General features: G+C 41.8%; 1 pseudogene; it reads right to left on the bottom strand.

The window, feature by feature from the left end:
• Positions 1 to 11,805: 11,805 nt before the first annotated feature.
• LOC132404646 (programmed cell death protein 6-like) overlaps positions 11,806 to 24,220 on the bottom strand; it is an 80,088-nt pseudogene continuing 67,673 nt past the window's right edge.

The raw sequence follows: 24,220 nt of genomic DNA, 5'->3' as shown, positions 1-24,220 counted from the left end.
TTGATCTTTCATTGATCCTGTCATAGGTACTATTCTATAGATTTGTTGAGTTTGCCTGCAGGTAAATGAATCCCAGAGTTGTATATGGTGACATATATGTACTCTGATAATAAAATTTTTTTTGAACTTTGAAATCTACATTATCCAGGTCATAGCTCAACCTGCCTCTGCCTCCTGTATTGTGTAACTTTGGAAATACTGCCCCTCCTCCCCTCCATGAACTCTGAGTACTTCTGACTGCCTTGGTAATACAACCAGCAAAATCATAGACCCCACCCACCCCAGACATTCTCTCTGCCCCACTCCTATCGGGAAGAAAATGCAAAAGCCAGAAACCGTATGCCATCAGGCTCATGGATGGCTTCTAAACTGCTGTTATAAGGATATTGAATAGTTCCTAACATGATAAAATGGATCCTTGACTTCACAACCTATCTTGTTATGGTCTTGCTATTTATTGTCTGACTGCACTGCACTTTCTCTGTAACAGTAACACCTTATTCTGCATTCTGTTATTATTTTACCTGTACTACCTCAACGTACTGTTGTAATGAACTGATCTGAATCAACATTATGTAAGATAAGATTTTCACTGTACCATGACGCAAGTGAAAATAATAAAACAACTTAACTGTATATAAGGGAAAGAAGCAATCCCAGTGCAATGCAGGAGACTCCACTAGACCCAGTCCTCCAAAATGAGAAATAATTGAGTCAGAGAGTCTCAGACGGCCCTCCGCATGACTGGTCTATACCAACCTAGGCATCCATGTAAGTGAGTGGGGAGCTTATCCCCACTACCACCCCCAGCGATAACAACCTTGAAAATCAAAACAACCTTAAGAACCTTGTCTACAGCAGATGGTCATTAAATAGAGAAAGACCATGGGTATTGATGAAAGTAAAGACATCAACTTCTTCCCCGGCATGAAACCTTGGCATCCATATAAGTGCTCTTCGTTTGTCCCGAAACCCTTCCTATACAAGAACTTGTCCAAATGTCTTTAATATAATGTTAATGTACTTGCATCAACCACTTCATCTGGCAGCTCATTCTATATCCAGATCACTTTCTGGGTGAAAAGTTGACCCTCAGATTCATATTAAATTTCTCCCCTCTCACTCTACACCTATGCCTACTAGTTTTTGATTCCTTCACCCTGGGAAGAAGACCGCATATATTCATCCTACCTATTCCCCTCATGAACTCTCCAGGATCACCCCTTGATGTCTTATGCTTCAATGAATAACGTCACAGTCTCTGTCCTGAAAAGGTTCAAAGGTTCATTTTGTTGTCAAAGTATGCATGGAGAATAAAACTTTGATATTTATCTGCTTCTGTCTGAGTCTGAGTTGGCCATGGGTATTGCGTCCTAGCTGTCTAAATACACAAGCCTGGGCTGTAGGATATGGAGAGCAAGCTGTTGCTCATGTAGCAAGATGCCCCTCTCCATGCAACTGATGAACCCAATGGAATGACAAAGACCGACACAGTCTGGCACCAGCAGCGTCGCAGGAGTTACAAGTCAGTATTGAACTCAATGTAGGACTGCCTTAGGGATTCCAGCTCCGGATTTCTCCCTCGGGACTTACTCCTGAAACCTTCCCCATGAGTGGGTTTAGCCACAGGGCAGTGGAGGTTTGAGATCTGAGTTTTCCTTCTCCTAAATCAGCTATCAACCATGGCTGATGAGCTTCAGCTGCCTGAAGCGACCCCCCCCCCCCCCACCACTTTGCTCCTTCTCATGTCAGTAGAAATGGTTCTATTGGACTTTGTAGCTGGGCCACACGTGAAGGCCAGGAGCTGGACGGTTGTTAGAGGCTATATGTGGAACACACCATTGGGAGCTTATCCCCACTACCACCCCCAGTGATAATAACCTTGAAAACCAAAACAACCTTAAGAACCTTGTCTAGACCAGATAGTCATTAAATAGAGAAAGACCATGGGTATTGATGAAAGTAAAGGCATCAACTTCCTCCCCGGCATGAAAAAGAAAAGAAACAAAACTTGCTGACCCAAAAATCCCACAAGAAAAACAGCCACAATAACAATCACGAACCTCTTACACATAACAATCCCTGACTCTCTCAGTCACAGAAAAGAACAGCGACAGTAGTACCAAACCCCCAAACCCTCCCTACATATAAAAAATTAACATATCACCCACCTGCCAATCATCCTCAAGAAAGGAAACACCATAAAAATGAAGGAAACCAATATAAAGTACAGTCCAATAATCACATAAATCTCAGAATAAGGGAAACATCTTTTTCTGCATATGAGGAGAGCAGCTGCATGAATTCAGTCTTTCCATAAAGAGTTACCTCTGACCTGGGTCCAAATACTGCCAATCTGGGGGTGAATGCACTGATCCAGCTGCTGAAAGTTATTCTTTGGGAGTCATTGCTGATCCCCTTCGCATTCAACTCAATGCTTCAATCTTCCTTGCCACATTGAGAAGGTGTCATTCATGACCCTGTGCCTCATCTCTGGTCTTTTCCACAAGTCAGTTTGTGTTCTTGGTCCTTTTTGGCCCCTTGTCTTTTATCTCCACAGGGCAGCTCTCCAATCACAGCACAGCACTGGATCCTTCAGTCGAATTCCAAACTATAAGTCACAAGCACAAACAAGACAAAAACAACAAGCAGAAGGCAAAAAAGTGAAATAATTGGAGCGATTTGCTATCTGGAAGATGGTGTCTGAGGATTCGATGTTTGCTAGTGCCATCTGGACTGTAAGTCCTTAACTTAAGTCCTTTAAGTCTCAGCTACATTCTTGGAAACCTCCACTGTCACAAATCAACAGGGAAAGAGTTTAATGTGAGAAAAAAAGGTCTGAGAGGATCTGAGGAAGAAATTTTTCACCCAGAGAGTTGTTGCAATCTGGAACACACCATCTGGTGAAGCCAGAGAGAACATCTATGAAGTAGCTTGAAGAGCTCTATAATTGCCAAGGAATAGTAGGAAAATAGTAGGTAAATAGAATAGGTACTTAATAGCCAGCATGGAAGAGGTGGGCCAAAGGGCTTGAATGAATCTGTGACTCGATGATTTGAGTCAAAAAATAAATGCTATAAGGCTTTCACTCTGTTGGGTGAATGTAATTATCACTTAACAACTCTGCTGTCCCTAGAAAGTAATTCGCATAGCATGTTGCTCCTCAGAATAACTTCAAAAGGCAATTCCACTTCTTAATATACAAGTGAATGGCAAGATGGCATCAGTGAACCAGGGTGACATTCTGCAGGCTACATACAAAACTTCTAAACATGCCTCTTTTGATCTACTCTTACTGCAATCTGCAGCATGTTGTTTCCCTTTAAGCAATGTACTTTTAAATCAACTTAATGAACTACAGATTTTATGATCTTCTGGAGGACCTGATGGACATAACTCTCAAGCAAACAGGTCCGGCACCTTTAAGAGGATGAAGGTTCATTGCCATAATCAGAAGCGAGGTAGGAGGTGGGGACTTCCAAGCTAGACTGAAACACAAAGGAATAAGACCTTATTGGTAATGTATAGTCACTGGAGAAAAAAAATTGAGGACTTGAGAGCCAGATTGTTATATTGGAGGGAAATGAAAGATTGTTGTGTTGTACTTGTAATCAAGACACAGCTTACTCCTTACGATGATCAGACATGAAGGCTTCTTGATTCACAGGATGGACTGAACTGCTGTTTTGGAAAAGGCAAAAGGTGGAGGTGAGTGTATCATGATAAGCTCTCTGTGGTGCTTCAATATGGTGGTTATGTTGAATTCACATTCCCTTGTCCTTGAACACCTAATGGTCAAATGCTGTCCATTCTATTTACTCAGGGAGTTCTCATTCATAATCCTGACCACGGTTTACATCGGTATGTAAACTGTGGTCAGGATTATGACTGAGAACTCCCTAAGTAAGCTTCACTAAAACCGGTGCCTGAGAGGAATATGGCAAGCAGCTTCAATGACATTCGTCCTGTAGCACTTAGATCCACAGTAATGAAGTATGCAACAATGCACATGTCAGGATACTCTTTTTCGACTGCAACTTGGCATTCAAAACCATTATCCACTCAAAAGTAATTAATAAACTTCAAGACCTTAGCCTCAATTGTGCAATTGGATCCTAGATTTCCTTACATGTAGACCCCAGTCAGTTCGGATTGGCAACAACAGCACCTCTACAATCTCCATCAGCACAGGCATACCGCAAGTCTGTGTGCTTAGCCCCCTGCTCTACTTGCCTAACACTTATGACTGTGTGGCTAAGCACAGCTCCAAAGCCATATTCAAGGTTGCTGATGACAGCACTCTTCCAGGCTGAGACAAAGATGGTGATGAATCAGCATACAGGAGGAAGATTGAAAATCTGACTGAGAGGTACCACAACAAATCCTCTTACTCAATGTAAGAAAGCAGGACCAGGAGGGAGAAACCATAGGTCCATGAACCAGTTTATGGAGGATCAGAGGTGGAGAGGGTCAGCAACTTTAAATTCCTTGGTGTTATTATTTCAGAGGAACTGTCTGGAGCCCAGCACCTAAGTGCAATTATGAAGAAATCACGGCAGTGCCTCTACCTCTTTGCAGTTTGCTAAGATTCAGCATGACATCTAAAACTTTGACAAAAGTCTATAAATGAGTGGTGGCATGTACATTGCCTGGCAGCTTTACAGCCTGGTATGAAAACACCAAAGCCCTTGAATGGAAAATCCTCAAAGATTAGTGGATATGCCCCAGTCCATCTCAGGTAACGCTCTCCCCACCACTCAACACATCCACATGAAGCATTGTCACAGGAAAGCACCACCACCCAGGACATGCTCTCTTCTTGCTGCTGCCATCAGGTAGAAGGTGCAGGAGCCTCAAGGCTTGCACCACAGCTTCAGGAACAATTATTACCCCTCAATCATTAGACTCTTCAACCAGAGGGGATAACTTCACTCAACATAAATTGCACCTATGAACTCACTTTCAAGGAGTCTTCATCTCATGTTCTCAATATTTATTGCTTATTTATTATTATTATTATGTCTCTCTTTTTGTATTTCTACAGTTTGTTGTCTTTTGTATACTGGTTAAACACCCATGTGGGTTCAGTCTTTCATTGAATCTATTATTATATTTTGGATTCATTATGCTTGCAAGATAATGAATTTCAGGGTTGTTCATGGTGATGTCTATGTACTTTGATAATACATTTACTTTGATCTTTACAAGATGAAATATCTTATTTTCAAAACTTCATATATGATATTTTGAATTCTGCCTTGTTTTCATTCTAGTCTTTATTTCACATTCTACAAATTTAAAATGTTTCTTGCCGCTGTATGTGAGAATTCATCATGCGATTGTCTGCTCAGTCATTCTTGCTGCTCCCTACAGATCCGTTTAGACAGTTGCTTGAGGGAGTGGATGTCTGTGCTGAAAAAATGGCTCCATCTTATTCAAAGCAAGATCCAGGTCAATATTATTTTGAACCTTCAACAAAATTGTTGCATCAGTATTTTTTTTACAAATGTTTCACTTCCCTAAGTATACAGGTGCTGATGTCCGAAGAGCACTTGTTAAGGTAATAGTGCAGCAAATAGAGCATAACTCTCAAGGTCCATTCGAGACCCTCTTAGAACGAACAATCACACTCTAGGAGACACATAACATCTGTACAAAAGCTTTATTGCTGTAAACATAACCTCTCTTATAACATCTATCCCCTGTGGGTAAATCAACCTTGCTGGAGTACTTCTATCAGGCTGCTGTCAGAATATCCAGGAGCTTGACATTTCTGCAGATTTAATGAGCATATTAGAAATTCCAGACCCAAAGCTTTTCTTTTTTTATCCATTTATTATATGTTTCTCAGAATAGATATAGTACTATAATGGTTGAAAAGCCACTTACCAAGGAAATTGAATATTTCCACTCTTTTTCATTGCATGCTTGTGCAAACAAATGTGAATTGAGTTTTATAGTCTGCCCTTCATTTCAGAATACCTAAAATGGCTCCAAATAATATTCAGGAAATAAGGTGTCAGATTGTGGGGAAATAACAGGGACATTCTAACTCTTAAACTCCCCCCGATACACTGAATCCATACCACTTCAACCCTTCTTAGCTCTCTACCTGTCAAAATGAACTGATGATTTCATGGAGTGCCAGGTAATAGCAGTCACCAGTTTCATGGTCCTGAGATGGGATGACTCATCGGCTTCTTGCTGCAAGCCAGCAGTTAAATGAGATTGATCATTTAGTCAGCACTAATGGCTAAGATAGAACAGATTCTGCAGATGCTGGAAATCTTGAGCGACGTGCACAAAATGTAGGAGGAACTCAGTAGGTCAGGCAGCATCTATGGAGAGCAAGGAACAGTTGAAGTTTTGAGCGAGACCTTCTTCGGGACAACTGACTTCATGTCTTCTCGATGAACTGTCGACAGCACTACACCTTTCATATTCTTACAGCAAACACTTAAATGTGTAAGTCATTTACAAAAGGTCAGAGAAACGTTGGTCAATCAATGACAGAATGTAAGAAAATAAAAACAAGAGAGAGTCACTCGGCCCCTGTCATTCGATATGATTGTCGCTGATCTGCTCCAGTTCTCATCTTGTATGGACCAAACGTAGGCCAATAGGATGAGCTCAGGTAGGCAACTTGGTTGGCAAGTTCAAGTGTAGGTTTAGTATTTTCATAGGCATACATACGCAGGGTATAAATGCCATGCATTTTGCAGCACATTACAAGGGCAACAGAAACATAAACATTAACATAAACAGAAATGAATACAAACTACAGATAATTTACTTGTGTGCAAAATAAATAACAAAATAAATGAAATAATACCTGAGTCATAAAACCATAGAGCTCTACAACACAGAAATGGTCCACACTGACCCGATTTTCTGAATAGTCTCACAATAACTGCAGCAGGACTGTACGATTTTGTGAAAAAAACAGACGAGAGTTGTTCTATGTGCTTAACAAAAGCCACAGTCTTTAACTTCCATTACAAACAAAACAAAAGCAGTCACCTTACACTGACGTCATGATGTCAGACACCATTTCTTAAAACAAACAGAACAACACAATGACAGTGTTTGTGAATTATATAGAACAGTTTCTATTATGAACAATATGTGTCATCTGTCACCCATTACATTACCTTACCCAGGCTCCCCGGAACTCACCAAACCAGCATTGTGAGTCTATCTGGAGCTCGTACAAGCTGCCTGGCTTGGGTCCTGTGTACCTTGATTGGATTAACCTCTGGCTTATCCAGGGGTGTGCTGACATGAGCATGGTCATGATGTGGTGTAGGGGGTAGAGGAACCATCCAGGTCTTAGTGTGCTGGTTTAAGGCTCACAAAGAAATGCATTAGCTTTTTCCTTCCTATATACAATAAAAGTCATTTTGCCCCAATCCAAAACATGGAAAGGCTTAAGGGGGTGTTCATGTGCATCATGGCAGACAAAAACAAATGAAGTAGAACATAGGCCAACTAGAACCCCAGTGTTGGATGCCATGATGGGAGGTAGGAATAGGAGTAAAAGAATTGAGTATACTGAAGAGGGTAGAACGCTGCTGAGACACCAACCAGGCAGTTGTGCTGTCAGGAATAAAATCACCTGACACCCTTAGCAGCTGTCTGTAAACCAACTCAGCAGTAGAGGATTGCAGGTCAACTTTTGGAGCTGTTCTGAGCCCCAGACAGACCAATGGGAGACATTGTGTCAACAGTCATCAGTCAGGGAGGTCTTCAGAGCAGCCTTAAAGGAACAGTGAAACTGCTCGCACAGGCCATTGGACTATGAGTGATAAGCCACGATGTGATGCAGTTTAATGCTGAAGTTCTGGACCACTGTGGCCCAGAGGTCTGACATGAATTGGGTTCAGTAGTTGGAAGAAATATTGGATGGGGTGCCGAACCGTATGACCCATGTGTTGAGGACTGCCTGAACCACTTCTGCAGCCATTGTCAACACAAGACAGACAACTTCTAGCCACCTGGTAGTAAGGTGAGGACCAACCAGGTCCACATTGACGAGGTCAAACTGTCACTCAGGGATCTTGAAAGGTACTATGGTGCCTGAATGTGACGGTTAATTTTTGCCTGTTGACAAACACAATGCAGACTGCGCTCCTCTTTTGCATGTCCTTCCTAAGGCTGTGTTACACAAACTTTAAAGCAACCAGTTTCTGTGAAGCCTTCCCACCTGAATTGTGAGGGCGACTGGTTGAGACATTACACTGGAGAGAAACTCCTGCATACTCAGTTTTGACGTCAGCTGACAGGCCTGTGCTTATTGTCCTGTAAGCTGGGACCTCCGGGTCAGTGGCTTGGTTGGTTGCCATGTCGACGTAGTCAACCCTGATGTGTTCAGCATCAACGGCAGTGCAATTTGACAGACAATCAGCTATAGCAGTATTTTCCTCTTCAATGTTCTGTATGTCAGTCGTGAATTCCGAAATGTAGGCCAGGTGGTGCTGCTGTCATACAGGCCAAGGATTTGAAGTCTTGCCCATCATGTGCACGAGGGATTTGTGGTTAACTAATGCTGTAAAATGCCGACCTTCCAGTAGAAATCAAACAGGGCAAATGGCCAGATAGAGACTGAGAAGCTCAAAGTCAACTGTGCTGTACTTCCTCTTGCGGTGGGGGGCAGGGGGTTGCAGAGACTCCGGCTGAAGAAGACAAGCAGCTGCCACACATTTCCTAACAACTGTTTGTGCATAGCATCCACAGCATAGTCTGAGGCACCAGTAGAGATGGTTATAGGTGCATAGGGAAATGGGTGTGCCAGCAGAGTCACTTTCAAAAGAGCTTGTTTGGTGTTGTCATGTTCCCTGACCGCTCAAGCAGGGGACTGGGGCTGTATCTTCAGCTGTTTGCAGCATAAAACGATGATAGAAATTCACCATACTTAAAAATTCTTGCTGTACTTTTGTAGTATGGGGCAGTGGGAAATCCATAGTAGTAGTGACTTTAGACAGAAGGCGTATCAAACTTTCTGGCCAAGAAAGTCAATAGTAGACAATCTGAACTGGCATTTAGCAGACTCAATAATCAGCCCATGTTGGGTTATGTGTTTGAAAGTGCTTGGTATTGGATGTGCTGGCAACAAGTACATTGAAAGATCTGTCTTTTAACACAGAGTCAATTAGTTGCTGGAAAGGTTGTGCTGCGTTTTTCAGCAAACGGCATGCACAGAAGCTCAAAGATGCCAAGCAGGGTTATGACAGCCATTTTAGCACATCCTCAGCACACACAGGTGCCTGATGGTAGCCCCTGACTAAGTCTACTTTAGAAAAAATTATCTTTCCAATTAAATGTGCTGAAAAGTCTCGACTATGTGGGACCAGATAATGATTGGGTGTGGTGGCCTTGTTAAGGCGGCGGTAATCACCGCATGGAGAGCAGCCACTATCAGGCTTAGGGATCATGTAGAGGAGTGAAGCCCAAGGGCTCTTCGACCTGTGTACAATGCCAAGCATGTCCATGTTAGAAAACTCAGCTTTCGTGCTGGCTAGCTTTTCTGAGACAGCCTAGCCTACACACAAGGGCATGGGTTGGTAAACCAGTTGTGTAAGTGCGGTGCTCAACCCAATGCTTCGTGACTGTAGACAGATACTTTACTGATCCCAAAGGAAATTACAGTGTCACAGTAGCATTACAAATGCACAGATATACAAATATTAGAAGAGAAGTAAGAAAGAACAAAAATAAGTTACCACAAACAGTGTAACAGGAGGGATCATCACTTCCCCTGCTATAGGTTGACTCATTACAGAGCCTAATGGCGGAGGGTAAGAATGACCTCATATAGCACTCTTTGGAGCAGCACAATTGTCTTAGTCTATTACTAAAAGTGTTTGTCTGTTCAGCCAAGGTGGCATGCAGAGGGTGAGCTGTATTGTCCAGAATTGCCAGGATTTTTCTTTGTTCTACCACAGCCTTCAGTGTGTCCAGTTTGACTCCTATAACAGAGCCAGCCTTTCTAATCATTTTATTGAGCCTGTTGACATCACCCGTGTTGTGGAAAATGTGGGCTTGGTGTGGTTAGGGAATTTGTCCAGCAGGTGGGTGGATTCACATGTGGTGGTGCATGCGCCAGACAGAGTCATCATAGGGAACTTACTGGGTTTAAAGAGCAATGACTCAAATTCTTTGATTCCACAAGTTGGCAGTTCTTAAGGTTCACTGATAGTCCTTTAACATACGGGAAATCTGCACTGAGCAGATGTCTAGCAACCTTAGCCAAGACAAAGTCCCATGTTAGTATTGTCCACTGAAACTATCGTCACGCGTTGTGTTCCACAAGCCTGGATCCTGCTGCTGTTAGTGGCCTCCAGCAAGGGTCTGTTGCTCTTTGCCTTATAATCATGGGCATTGCTGAGCGTCCATATCACACAGGAAGCGTTTCCTGAAAGGGTGTCCATATTGAACAATAGATGACCCTGACAGATGGAACCCACCTTTGGTGTCTCGATGTGCTGGCACTGTCGAAGATGCATGGTTGTTGGCACTTCTTGGCACTTTTTCCAAAGCATGCATGGTAAAAACATAGACCTGGCGTAGTCTGGTTCACAACCATGGGGGTGAGTCTGCTGGAGGTTCTGCTGACAGGGCTTATTGAGGCAGGGAGGAACAATGCACCTCTGCCTGGTCATTTTAGCAAGTCCTTCATGGGTGTATTAGTGAAGGCTGTGTGAACTTGACCAGGCATTTGTTGTGTAAAGAGTTCTTTAAAAATAAAACAAGGACAGTGATTGCCAAGGAGAGACAGCATGTGGTCCATTAGTTCTGAAGGCTTAGCGATGTCCAGACCAGGCAAGGAAAGCAACTGTTTGAATATTCAAACTCAGACAGTCCAGAAGTCTGCAATAGGTGAGTTTTCCGAGTGCTATATTTATTATGAGCAGGTGGGGCTTCTAGTAGAGTCACCACTCTGGCTTCAATAGAATTACTTAACGATACTACAACACAGTAAAATTTGGTATAGTCCAAGGTGATTTCTCGCAATGCGAACTGGACTTGCGCCTTTGCAAATCACCCAGTAGCGGGCTGCTCCCGAAACTCTAGCAGCTTCAAAGAGATTGCATTCATTGACATGCTGCTAAATAACTCTGGCATCATCTGAGGGTGTCGAGGTCACCAATGTATGATTTTGTGAATAAAACACGTGAGAGTCATTTTATGTGCTTAACAAAAGCCACAGCCCTTCAGAATCATAATCAGAATCAGGTTGGTTTCACCAGCATATGTCAAGAAATTTGTTAACTTTAGAAATAGATATGTAGTGAGATAACGTTCATGGGTTCAATATCCATTCAGAAATTAGATGGCAGACGGGCAAAAAACCGTTCTTGAATCATTGAGTATGTGCCTTCATGGTTCTGTACCTCCTTCCTGATGGTAGCAATGAGAAGAGGGTATGTCCTAGATGGTGTCAATCCTTAATGATGGACACCATCCTTCTGAGGCACCGCTTCTTTTTTTTATTCAGAAGTTAAATTTATTTCCAAGTTTAAATTACCATATGTTTACATTGTTACAGTAAATGAATGTCTGGCACATACTAGTTTATACATAGCACCTAAGAGAAAATCCCATTAAAATAGTTTATTGGCTTGCATCTTTGTAAGATTGTATTTATTCTCATTAATATTAAACTATGCAACAAGTTCTAGAAACAATAAAAAGTCAAAGTATATTAAGCATTTAGCATGAAATTTATGAAGACAAACTTGCCAAAGTTAGTCTGTCTCACATTCGATTACTTGATTATTCTGAATAACAAAAATTAGATTACTGTTATGTATCTGACAAATAAGGCACCATGCATGTTTTATAAAGCTATTCTTTGCCATAGGTAGCCTCTGCTGCTGCATATCTTATTATCAAAACTGATTGCTCTGTTGCAATAAAAGACAGTATGGCACAGTTGCATGCTAATAACATTAAGATTGTGTACAGTAGTCTATTTTACAAAATAAGTGCAATTTGTCTTAAAGATAAGCATTTGCTTCAAATTTCACACAAGCATTTCTGTTCTAAGCTACTTTTAAATTGTCTTGATAATTCAGTCAGAGACCTTGACTGAGCATTACAAAGTGAAAGGATTATAAAGTAGCAAAAATTACACTACACTTAAGACCGTTGTGATGTACTGCTCATGTGAAACCTGTATCCAGCCATCCTGGTCAGTATCAAATCGTCTGAATACATCAGTCAGCCTCTGAAGGACAATGCAGCACTGAACAAAATCATCAAAGGCTACCTGCCCTCTTCCTTGCCGGTCAAATTTGCTAAGAAGAACATTGTAGAATTGATCTGACAGGCGGTACCCAAAACTTGACAAAGCCTGTTTCAATTCGTTTTTGTCAATGGAATTGGAATTATCTCTGTCATAAGTTCAGAAAATGTAATGCCAGTCATTTATATACTTCCAAAGACCCAAAAATTCATTGAAATCCACTCCTCCTCTATTATTCCGGTCAAACATTCCAATGATGGATCGAACAGTCTTCGGATTGAAAGATGTCCATGTCCCATTGGATAAAGCTTGCTGGAGCTCACTTTCAGATATTACCCCACTTCGGTCCCTATCAACCCTCTGGAAGACGTTCCACAGGAAGCCCTGGTTGCAGACGCCCAGGCACCGCTTCTTGAAGGTGTCCTGTATACTATGGAGGCCAGTGCCCATGATGGAGCTGACTAATTTTACAACTCTCTGTAGCTTACTTTGATCCTGTGCAGTAGCACAACACCATCCTCCCCCCGCTTCACCATGACAGTTGGTGATGCAGCCAGTTAGAATGCTCTGTATATCTGTAGAAATTTCTGTGTTTTTGGTGACATACAAAATCTCCTCAAAGCTGTAATGAAATATAGCTGCTGCCTTGTCTTCTTTATAGCTGCATCAATATGTTGTGTCCAGGTTAGGTACTCAGAAATATTGACATCCAGGAATTGCTCACTCTCTCTGCTTCTGATCCCTTAGTGAGGATTGGTCTGTGTTGCCTTGTCTTACCCTTTCTAAAGTCCACAATCAGCTCTGGTCCATTACTAAGTAAACAAAAGCAGTTGCCTTACACAGATGTCATTATGTCAGACAACATCTCTTAAAGTGAATACAACTCAATGAAGGTGTTTCTGAATTATGTAGAACTGTTTCTATAATGAGCAATATATGTCATCTGTTACCCATTACATTATCTTACAGGGCCATATCCTTTTAAACCCATCTCATCTGTGTACCTTTCCAAACTTCTCTTAAAAAGTTACAATTGAACTGGCATCTACCATTTCCATTAGTAGCTTATTCCACACTCACATCACCCTCTGAGTGAAGATCCTCCTCAGATTCCCCTGAATATTTCACCTTTCACCCTAAACCTTTGACTTCTAGTTCTAGTCTCTTCCAATCTGAGGGGAAAAGGCCTGCATGTATTCACCCATAATTTTGTATATCTCTATAGATCTTCCCTCAGTCTCCTGTGCTCTAGTGGATGAAACAACATCATAGAAAAGTACAGCACAGAAACAGGCCTTCAGTGCATCTAGTCCATGCCTACTCCCATTGGCCTGCACCAGGACCATAAGCCCTTCATACCCCTACCATCCATGTTTCTATCCAAACTTTTTTAAACTTTGAAATCGAGCTTGCATGCACCAATTGTGCTGGCAGCTCGTTCCACACTCTCATGACCACCTGAGTGAAGGAGTTTCCTCTCTTTTTCCATTTAAACTTTTCTCCTTTCACCCTAGATCCATGACCTTTAGTTGTAGTCCCACCCAATCTCAGAGGAAAAACTCTGCTTGCATTTACCCTATCTATACCTTTCTATCAAATTTCTTCTCCATTGCCTATGTTCTAAGGAATAAAGCCCTAACCTATTCAATCTGTCCTTATAACTGAGGTCTTGCAGACCCAGCAACATCCTTGTAAATTTTCTCTGTACTCTTTCAACCTTGTTCACATATTTCTGTCAGTAAGTGACCAAAACTGCACACAATACTCCAAATTAGGCCTCACCAACGTCTTATAAAACTTCAACATAACATCCCATCTCCTGTATTTAATACTTTGATTTATAAAGGTCAATGTGCCAAAAGCTTTCTTTACAACCCTACCTACCTATGACACCCCTTTCAATGAATCATGGATCTGTATTCCCAGTACCCTTTGTTCCACCACACTATTCTATGCCCTACCGTTCCCTGTGTAAGACCTAACCTGGTTGGTCCTTCTGAAGTGCAACACCTGGTACTTGTCTGCATTAGATTCCATTGGCTATTTTTCAGACCATTTTTCCAGCTGGTCCAGGTCCCACTGCAAGCCATTATAGTCTTCCTCACTGTCCACTACACTCCTGATCTTGTTATCATCCGCAAATTTGCTGATTGGCTTACAGTAAGGAGGTAAAAGAGCTCGAGACCTGGTGCTAGTCAAATAACCTCTTCTTTAATGTCAACAAGAGAAAGGAAATGGTTATTGACTTCAGGAGAACTCACACCACCCGCACCCTTCTTTACATTGGCAGCACTGCAGTGGAAACTATGAGCGGTTTCAAGCTCCTGGGAGTGCAGATCTCACACAACCTCTCCAGGCCCCAGGACACATCCTACACAGTCAAGAAACCTCACCACTGCCTCTACTTTCTGAGGAGGCTGAAGAGAGCTGGACTTTGAACATCTATACTCACGTCATTTTATGGATGTGCAGACGAGAGCATCTTGACATGCTACAGCACTACTTGGTACAGAAACTGCACTGTGGAGGACAGGAAGGGTCTACAATGGGTGGCCAAAACTGCCTAATGCATCACTGGCAACAGCCTAGCCACTATCAAGGATATGCAGTACTGTGCTATTTTCATGTACTGTAGTAATTTCATGTACTGCAGTGTACTGCTGCCATAAAAAAAAAACAAATTTCATGACGTGTGAGTGATGATAAACCTGATTTTGATATAGATCTCTACTGTGGACTGAGAGTGGGAAGGGAGCAGGGAGCGGGGTATCATGGTTAGAAAAAGGGGAGGGGAGAGAGGAGCACTAGAGGGACATTCAGGAATGATCAATAAACCAATTGCTTGGAATCAAATGATCTTGCCTGTTGTCTCAGGGCTGGGTAACATAAAGATTTTTACTCCTCATGTATATGAAGGATGTAAGAATAAAGTCAATTCAATTCAATTCACCCCTGCCCCTGCCACAACTTCTGTGCCATCTGTCCCACACCCCTCCTGTAGTGCTCCACACCCACCATTCCCAACATCTTTTGCTCCCGCCCATGATCTGTTTGTCCCACTCCCATCAGGGAGGAGGCAATATAACATCCATACCAGCACCACCAAATTCAATAGCAATTACTTTCCCCAAGCAGTAAAGATGATCAGCATCTCCAACCACAAAATCTGCCACTACTTTATTATTTCCTGCAGGTCATTTTATGTACAGCCTTGCATCACTTTATGCACATACAATCATTCTCTGCACATAAGCTATTTATGTATTTATATTTATTGCCTTTGCTTTTATTATTATTGTAAACTTCATCTTTTGTGTTTTTTTGTGCCATATCAGATCTGGAGTAGCAATTATTTTGTTCTCCTTTACACCTATGAACTGCAAATGACATTAAGCCATCTTAAATAATCTTATTTGATAGAGCCTTTGGTCACAAACAAAAATACCTCAAATTTCTAATGAATACAGCTGCACACGTGACTTCTTTGTAATTACATCAATATACTGGGCCCAACAAGGAACTTCAGAGATCTATCACAACTGAGAGAGGAAAATAAAATAGTCTGAGATAGGGTTAGGGTTTTCTGGTCATTTCAGGAACCTGATGGTGGTAGGGAAGAAGCTGCTGCTGAACCCTGAGATGTAAGTCTTCTGTATTTCCTGCTTGATGGCAACAATGAGAAGAGGGCATGGCCTAGATGGTGGGGAGAGCTGTACCTGTGATAGAACTTACTGAGTTCACAACTCATTGTAGCTTCTTCCACAGGTGTACATTTGAGCTTCCATGCCAGGCCATGATGCAATATTTTTCACTGTAGTCTGAACTAGTTGGGTCAAAGGATCTGTTTCTATGTCACATATCTCTTTGATTCTTCTGTGTTAATTGCTCATGGTTCTGAATTCACACCCTCTCCCCTGACAAAAAATATTGACTTAATATTTAAATAATTCCAATAATCTAGCCTCCACAGCCCTCAAGGGGTAAAAAATTCCAGAAAATCCTCAGCCTCCATGGGGGATCTGTGGGAATGTAAAAAGCATTCAAAGTTGCTACAATGGAGCATGACACAGGTACTTAAGCTGGAATATAAAGCTTCTGTCGCCTCCTTCTGAACTGCAACCCCCCTGCTACCCTTTTGTTGAAAATCCATTTTCCTTCACCCAATCTACTCTGCAACATCTCTCAGTAGACTGGAAATGTTCTTCAAACACTTTCATTGCTTATTTAGATGTTTACTTATTCATTCTGAGGATGTGCCTTTTTCTATTGGCCACCCCCACTGAACCTGAATTGGGCATGCAATTAAGAACTGCTGTGTTGTTGGTTCTGGTCATGTAGAGGCCAGACTGTCAGATGGTAAATTTCATTCCCTTAAGGAGATTAATTACTTGAAGATCAATTCTAAGCTGTTACTTGAACTTGTGGCAGAGCTCGCAGAGCTGAAGCTGCACAGTGTCAGAGACCAATGTTCAAAGCTTGGGTGGTGCCTATGTGGAGTTTGTAGGTTCTTCTTGTGACTGTGTGAGTTTCCTCCATGTGCTCCGGTTTCTTCCCAAATCCTGAAGATATGCAGTTTGATAGGTTTATACGCTGCTGTAATAGTGGAGATGAGTGGTAGCATCTCAGGGGAGTTACTGAGAATGTGTGGAAAATAAGAAGAATGAGGATTTGTTGAAGATTAGTGTAAATGGGTGGATAATGATCAGCACAGACACAGTGGTCGGTCAGAAGGCCCTGTTTCTGTGCTGTTCATCGCTATGCCTCTATGATGTAATCCAATGATAGTGAAGAACTCTAGCCAATAGACCTCTAATTTGGTCACTCTCCTTCTATATTCATTTGCTGCTTAACCTTTGGAACCCCTCTCCTCCCAACTACAACTCTTTCCTCTCCTGCCACTTTTTTTCTTTCTCCTCCTTTGGGACACACTCTTCGCTATATTTTACCTCTCCAATCAAAATTTTGAACGCATTCCCTCATATCATTTTGTGAAGCTCAGTGTCAAATATGTTGAATAATGTGCATGAAAAATGCCTTGGTTTATTGAATTGTCAAGTATTTATTGAATTTATTGAAAGCAATTTGTTGTTGGTGTATCGCAACAACAGGAATCTACTGTTCTGCTCTTTGAAAATTGTGGTTCTGAGTTGGAAGGTGTACGCATGGGAGTATCTGTGGTGGCACTTGGTAAAGAACATATAGAAATCTATACTTAGAATTATTATCTTTTAAGATTCCACATGTAGTATAATTGTCAACTGACCAATTAACAGAAAACGTAAAGAGCATGCTGCTGGTAAAAGCAATTGGGAAATTAAGAACTTCAAGGTCACACCATCACCTTAAAGTTCTTAAAGAAAATAGTTTGCAGGAATTGCCTTTTGATTAGAACTGGCTTTGATCCTAGGCAGTGTCAATCAGAAATTGGTTCTATGTTAAGAATTAATTTGTTTTTAAAATTTTCATTATTACTTATAAAGAAAAGTTGAACAAACTAAGGCTATTGTCTTTGTAGTGTAGAAGGATGAGAGGTGAGTTGATAGAGGTGTATAAGATTATCAGAGACGTAACCAGATTGGACATCTAGCATCTTTTTCCCAGGGCAGCAATAACTATTACTGGAGGATATCCTTTTAAGCTGAGCAGAGGAAAGTTTAGGGGAGATGTCAGAGATATGCTTTTACACAGGGAATGGTTAAGTGTGTGGAATGCACCTGTCACGGTCCTGACCGTTAATTCCCCTTATCCTCCAAATTCCCTTTGATTGCGGCACACCTGATTCTCATCTAAACCTGCAGCATAAATGCCCCGGCATTGCATCTACTCATTGCTAGATTTTTGTTTTAGCCAGTGTGGTCATTCATGTTCCCAGTTGCTTAGGATTGTGTATTCTAAGTATTACTTCAGTACCGAGGTTTACCTGTGTAACTCTGTCTCTCCATGTCAAGATAAGTATTACCTTTCCATTTGCCGTTCAGCTCAGCAACTCTCCGTGTCAAAATAAGTATTGCCTGCTGCCTATGTCCTGTTTGCCACTCATCTTCAGCAACGCACTGTGTCGGGTTAAGTTTGCCTGCCTCCTGCTTTTCTGTTCACCTTCCTCTTTGTTGTTCAGCTCCAGCCACATTCACACTCTCGTCTGCATCCTAATTCTATCTCTGCCAGTGTTCTGTGCTTGGGTTTGCCCATTCTTTGCAACAGCACTGTTGGGGTTGGTGGTAGAGGCTGATACATTAGGGACATTCAAGGGTCTCTGTTGTAACCACAAATTTGGCAGCGCAGTAGATACGGTAATTGCACTCCTGAATTTGCAAGTGTCAGCTAATTATTATTTCATTGTGATGGTGTTTAACTCCATCGTTTTCGTCATTGTGCTTGTCAAGACTTAAAGCTCAGCAACGTCTCACTGCCTGCTTGCATTCGGCCTTGCCTGAGAAATTGGACTGTCAAGTCAACTGACTCTGAAGACTAGCGATATTCATTTTATATTTAGTTATTCCTTTCAGCTGCAGTGTTGGCTTCATTTTCCATTTGTGAGTTTTAGTTAAGGGCCCTGTTTGCTATAGTGTTTATTATTTTCTTTTTTCCTCATGGTTAGGTACATACATGAAATAAAGATGGAGGGTAATGGGCTGTGTAAGAGTGTAGATTGATGTTGGAGTAAGTGAAAAGGATGGCACAACATTGTGGGTGGGAGGTTCTGAACAATGCTGTACTGTTCTATGTTCAATGTACTTTAAAATCCTTCTCAGATCTAACATCTGCCTGCCTCTGTAAATTTATATCCATCTGTAGCTCTTTAAGCAAGAGTCTTCAGATGCTGGAATCTGGAGCAAAAACGGCCACAGGAACTCAATGGTTCAGGCAGCATCTGTGGAGGCAAAGGAAAACACAAGATACTCAAATGCTGAAATCTGAAGCAAAAAGCAAATTTTAAAATATTTCTAGATGTAATCATTCTGCTGTCACCAAACATTTCATCCCTTGATGTAGCAGTGAGTTTTGAAATCCATTCTCTGAACACCTCTTCCTCTCTTTCCTCCTTTAAGTCACCGTAAAACCTATCTTCTTGACCAAGACTGGTTTGGCATCTCATCCAACAGGCACACAAATAATTCTGTATATAAAATAACAATAACAAAACCACACCACTATTCAAGTTCTTGCTATTATAAGATTAATTTTTCTTAAATCGGTCTTCCTCCAGGAGTCATTTGCCCAATAGTAACCCAGTAGATAATGAATAGATTTCTAGAATAACCCCGCTGTGCTGATCAGCCCGAGTATGGATATACAACCTCCTGCTTCTGAGGTTTTAATTTTTCTGAAGCACACCTCAGCAGTTGCTAAGTGCTTACTGTAAGAAAAGTGCTGGTGCCTGCAGCCTCCCCACTCAGCTTGATGGAATTATGGAGTGAATAACGAGAGCATATGGTTCAGCGAGGTCCCAGGTTTTGCCTGTATGCTGTGCTGTGTTGGCTAATAGACAGCAACCATGATCCACTGAAAATGCGGAACTGGATTATGCATGTAGAGATTTGAACTGTGAGTTTATAGTGCTTTGCTGAATAAACACGTGTAAGAATGAAGAGCGGGATTTGCTGATGCTATCAGATGAGATGTGTCAGATGACAGCAATGTTATGGATCTCAGAGGTCATCATTGACAGCAAATTTAAATGTATCAGCCACCTACGCAGTGATGCCAGCAGACCAGATCAGTGTTTCTCCGCATTGTAATTAGTAAGTGCGGCAGAATATGTTGCAAAGAGAAACTAATATTTTGTTTGTTCATAAAGGGACAACGCTACTCTCAGAAATCAAGAATTTGTTGGCATTTGTTCTTTGCAGCCTCTATCAGAACCCAAGAGGACAGGACAAATTAAACTGGTAATTGCTAAATTGGTTTGTTATTTGACACATGTACAGAGACATGGTGAACAACTTGTCTTGCATAATTTTCACACAGATCAATTTACTGCAACAGTGCATTGAGGTAATACAAGTTAAAACAATAACAGGATACAGGATAAAAGTGTTACAGTTATGGAGAAAGTGCAGTGCAGGCAAACAATGGAGGTTGATCATGAGATCAAGAGTCCAGTTAATTGTCTTAGGGGAACATTCAATACTTTTATTATAGTGGTATAGACACTGTCCTTGAGCCTGGTTCCAAGTTCAAAGTAAATTTATTATCAAAGTACATATCTGTACAACCATGAAATTCATTTTCTTGTGGGCAATCGCAATAAATACAAGAAACACAATATAATCAATGAAAGAACACTTCCAATAGGGCGGACAAAAACCAACGTGCAAAATTAAACAACAAACTGTGCAAATACAAAAACAAAGAGAGAAAAAATTATAATAATCAATAAATAAACTGTAAATTTTGACAGCATCAGATGAAGAGTCCTTGAAAGTGAATCCAGTTCTGTGATAGGGCGAGTGAAGTTATCCCCCCTAGTTCAAAAGCCTGATGGTTGAGGGGTGAAAGTGTTCCTGTACATGATGGTGCAGGTCCCACGGCACTTGTATCTTCTTCCTGATGGCAGCAGTGAGAAGAGAACATGGTATGGATGGTGGGAGGTCCTTGATGATGGATGATGCCTTTCTGCAACAGTGCTCCATGTAGATGTGCTCAATGGTGGGAAGGCTTTACCTGTGATGGACTGGGCAGTATCCATTACATTTAGTAGGCTTTTCCATCCAAGGGCAGTGGAGTTCCCATACTAGGCTGTTATGCAACTAGTCAATATACTCTCCACCACACATCTACAGAAGGTTGTCGAAGTTTTAGATGACATGCCAAATTTTCACAAATTTCTAAGAACGTTAGCAGGATAGACCATCTGAAATGATGACACTGAAGAATTTAAAGTTACAGACCTTCTCCATCCCTGATCTTCTGCTGAGGACTGAGTCATGGACTTTCGGTTTCCTCCTCCCATAGTCAATGATCAGCTCCATGGTGTTGCTGGCATTGAGTGAGAGATTATTGTTGTGGCATCACTCAGCCAGATTTTCAATCTCCCTCCTATATACTGATTCATTGCCACCCTTGATATGGCAAAAAACAGTGGTGTCATTAGCAAATTTAAATATGGCATTGGAGCTGTGCTTAGCCTTACAGTTATAAGTGTAAAGTGAGTAGAATAGGGGAGTGAAGCGTAAGCCTTGTGGTGCCCCTGTACTGAGGGAGACCATGGAGGAGATGTTGGCAATTCAAACTGACTGGGATCTGCAAGTAAGGAAGTCAAGGATCCAATTGCAGAAGGAGGTACTGAGACCTAGGACTTGAAGCTTACTGATTAGTTTTGAGGGGATGATAATATTCAATGCTGAGCCAAAGTCAATGAATAGCATTGTGATGTATGTGCCTTCACTGTCCTGATGTTCCAGGACTGAGTAAAGAACCAATAAAATGGCTTCTGCAGTTGACCTGCTATGCTGGTAGGCAAATTGAAGGGAATCCAAGTCTGCTCTCAGGCAGGAATTGATATTTTCCATCACCAACGTCTCAATGCACTTCATCTCAGTGGAAGTAAGTGCTACCAGATGACAATGATTGAGAAATGTTACCACGTTCTTCTTAGGCACCAGTAAAATTGAAGCCTGTTTGAAGCAGATGGATAATTCAGACTGTTGAAGTGAGAGGTTAATAATAATGGTGAACACTCCAGTCAGCTGATCAAAATAGGTCTTTAGTATTCGGCCAGGTACCCCATCTGGGCTGAATGCTTTCTGTGGGTTCACCCTCCTGAAAAATGCTCTCAAGATGGCCTCAGAGAATGGAATCACAGAGTCAGTGGGAGCTGTGGAAGTTCGTGATGGTGCCTCCATGGTTTGATGGTCAAATTGAGCATAAAAGGCATTGAGCTAATCTGAGAGTGAAGCTCTGTGGCCAATTATGTCACTTGGTTTCACTTTGTAGGAGGTGATAACATCCAAGCCCTGCCACAGCTGTTGAACATCTTTCTGTGATTCAAGTTTGGTCTGGATTTGCCACTGCACGTGAGTTGGCTTCCTCGAGATTGTACCTGGATTTTTGTATTTAACTTGGTTTCCAGATCTGAATGCCACTGATCTGGCCCTCAGTTGATTGCAGATCTCATAGTTCATCATTGCTTCTGCATTAGGAATGACTCTGAATGATTTCAGAACACACTCATCTATAACTGTTTTTGTAAAGTTGTCACTGTGTTGTTTTTGTTTGTATCCACTGATGATTATTTATTTGTGGCCCAGTATACTGACCCAAAACAATCCTGTCGCCATTCCTCAGCCTCCAGTAACCACTTCTTTGTTGTCCTTATCTCTGGAGCCTTGCTCTTTAGCTTCGGCCTGTATGAAGGTAGCAGGAGGACAGCTAAGTGATCAGATATCCCGAAATGCATATTAGGCTTGGAATGTTAGGCAATGGTAGACGGTGGTCGGGTGTGTTGTGACCCTTGGTGCTGCAGGTGATTTGTTGATGGTAATTAGGCAGAGTTTTCTTCAAACAAGCTGACTGAAGACCTGGATGATAACGGTGTTATGTGCTTACTGGCTTTTGCCCAAAAGAAGAGGACAGAAGAGAGAATGTTTAGGGTGCCGTCTTTGATTATTTTGGCTACTTCTCAAAACAATTTAAGGATGTGCTGGATAGCCCACAAATGTTGTCACACATTCCAGCCCTAACATATCATGTCCACAATACTTGCCAGAACAACACAGAACATGAGACAGATCACAAGCAACAAAACAACAGCAAAACGTGGCTCTTTCCTCCCTCCCTCCCACCCACCCACACACAAGGACAGGGCTCTGGACCTCTAGCTTCCAGTCTTCAGGTTTCGGCCATCAGGCTTCTGGTACTCCAGTCAACCTTTGGGCTTTGATTTTTGGTATCGACCCATGGACTAACAGATGATGGGATCCCAAAGACCAGGCCTAGGACTCACCTGCTCTTGTGCTCTGAAACCCTCAGTCATCCGATTCTGGGACTCACTGACCCGAAAGTTTGACCAGAAGACTATTTAATGAACCTCTTATAGGATAAGATGGAGTCTTCATTTCACAATCTAGCTCCTTATGACTTTGCACCTCACCAGCTATCTGCATGGCACTGTCTCTGCACCTGTAACATTTTATTCTGCACCCTGTTATTGCTTTCCCTTGTATTACTTCAATGTACTGACATTGTGAAATGGATGGCATGCAAAAACAATATTTTTCATTGTATGTGTAATAATAATAAATAAATTACCAATGGCCAATTATCAATGCTGTACACGTGTCAGGTTAAGTGCAACACCAGCAATTGTCAGGAACCTCAACACCATTATGGACAAAGCAATCCACTTGCTTGGAATCCCACGTACCACCCTAAACATTAATTCTTTCTGACACCAGGGTTTTATGGCTATGGTACCTACCATCTGCAAAACTGCTTGCATTTACTTGCTTAAACTACTCTTACATTAGCTCCTAAAGCCCACAAACTCTTCATGTCAGGTTAAGGTTATTGTCATGTGTACAGTACTGCAACAAAAAACACTAAGGTCTCCCATGAACCATGACCTTGGGCCCACAAAATTGTTCGGAACATGTCCGTACCTTAGAAATTACTAGGCTTACCTATAGCCCTCTATTTTACTGAGCTCCATGTACCTATCCAAGACTCTTATAAGACCCTACCATATCTGTCTCCACCACTGTTGCCAGAAGCCTATTCCACGCACTCACCACTCTGCGTAAAAAAACTTACCCCTGACATCTCCTCTGTACCTACTCCCCAGCATCTTAAACCTGTGTCCTCTTGTGGCAACCATTTCAGCCCTGGGAAAAAGCCTCTGACTATCCACAAGATCAATGCCTCTTATCATCTTATACACCTCTATCAGGTCACCTCTCATCCTCCTTTGTCTTTGATTGTATCTTTGTTTTTTTTTGCACCCTGAGGACTTACTTTTCACTGTATAGTACTTTTTAT

The sequence above is a fragment of the Hypanus sabinus genome, chromosome 1 (genome assembly GCF_030144855.1).
Source record: "Hypanus sabinus isolate sHypSab1 chromosome 1, sHypSab1.hap1, whole genome shotgun sequence".
NCBI classification, from domain to species: domain Eukaryota; kingdom Metazoa; phylum Chordata; class Chondrichthyes; order Myliobatiformes; family Dasyatidae; genus Hypanus; species Hypanus sabinus.
This window is presented reverse-complemented; position numbering and strand designations above follow the sequence as displayed.